Source organism: Otolemur garnettii, unplaced genomic scaffold (assembly GCF_000181295.1).
Source record: "Otolemur garnettii isolate 467f Iridium unplaced genomic scaffold, OtoGar3 scaffold00131, whole genome shotgun sequence".
Lineage (NCBI taxonomy): Eukaryota > Metazoa > Chordata > Mammalia > Primates > Galagidae > Otolemur > Otolemur garnettii.
Window position 1 is genome coordinate 3168991 of NW_003852526.1, and position 1735 is coordinate 3170725.

A 1735-nucleotide genomic window follows, 5' to 3' on the forward strand; every position below is an offset into this window, starting at 1 on the left:
GGAAGCTAATCTTCACAACTAATGTCTTCTTTTGTGTTATGTCAACAGATGCATAGAGGGGTCTGTGTGACCCAGGCCTAAGATAGTCAGTGCCTGGCGTCCTCCTGGCCACAATCATTGGTTAAGTATAGGTCCAATTAGTGTAGTCTAAGACTCCTGTTTGTTAGTTGAGCAAAGGGATGTTCTTTCTTCCTCAGGAATCTGAGTTGTACAGATATGACCTCTAGAACTGCTGCAGCCATTCTGTTGTAAGAATGAGGTTGACATACTAAGACTATAAGAAAATCATAAAAAAAAATCATGAAGGGTACAATGAAGAGGTTGGTTAATGGGTTCAAACATACAGTTAGATAAAAAGAGTAAGTTCTAATGTTCCATGGAGGGTAAGGTGAGTACAGGTAACAACAATGTACTATATATTTCAAAATAGCTAGAAGGGCTTTTAATCAACATGTTGAAATGATAAATGCACAAGGTGGTGGGCTGTCTATATACTCTGACTGGATCATTACACAGTCTGTGAACGTAACAAAAATATCATGTACCCAATAGATAATATAAAAATAAAAAAGACAGGTAATATAATACACATAAATTTAAAAAAATGGAGCAAGACAAAGTAAAAAATTCTTAAATTAAAAAAATAGACAGATGAAGCCCCGGTCAAACCATTAACAAAGCCCTTCATACATTTTTATTCATGAATGCTATCTGATTTCAGTCTTGGTTGGTTGGTTTTTTGCTGTTGTTGGAGTTTGGCCGGGGCCAGGTTTGAACTTGCCACCTTTGGTATATGGGGCTGGCGCCCTACTCACTGAGCCACAGGTGCCACCCAAGGTTGGGTTATTTTTTATTAATTAAGTAATAACCATAAAGGAAAAATCTGAAAATACAGATAAGTCCATTCTAGTTCAATTACTTTTGTATTTGCCATAATGTATAAGTTACAAACTCAATAATTACCAATATCTGTATCATCCTCCTAAACAAGATTTCTAGAATACTTAACTCTCATAGTTCCTTCCAATTCCTAGCTGTGTATTTCACCTCTATCTTTTTTAGCTCCTGAAAAATTATTTTTTATACAGTTTACTTAGATTTACCCCATATTTTTACATTTGTTTTATCACCTTTCCCTCAGTCTCAGACCACCAATGGAATAACTTTCTTCCATCTGAAGTATATATGTTAGAATTTCCTCAGGTTAGAGATTGTTAATTGCAAACTTTCAGCTTTCATGTGTCTGAAATGTCTTCATTTTGCCCTGTTTTGAAAGATGTTCTTCATGGGCTTGCCATTCCAAGGTTAGAGCTATTTTCTTTCAGCACATTAAAATTGTTCTTTCTTTTGTTTTCCATGGTTATTCTCAGTTTAATTACCTCTTCTTGGTAATCTTTTTTTTTTTAATTTTATTTTAGGAGTTTCCTTGCCACTGGTGTTCTATGTGTACCAAGGAACACCAAGGTGTTCTGAGAATACCAAGGTCGCTAGGTGTGAGTTTGTGTTTATTAATCCTGTTTGGAAATTAATGTGCATTTTGAATCTTTGGATTTTTTTTTATCATTTCTGGGAAGTTTTCTACTCTTAACTACCATTAATATTGCCCCTGCCCCATTCTCTCTCTCATCTCTTACTAAAATTCTAATTTTATATATGTGATACCTTCCCACACTGTCATTCATGTCTCAATGTGTCTTCATATTTTCTGCTCCTCTTTCTCTTTTTTTTTTTTTTT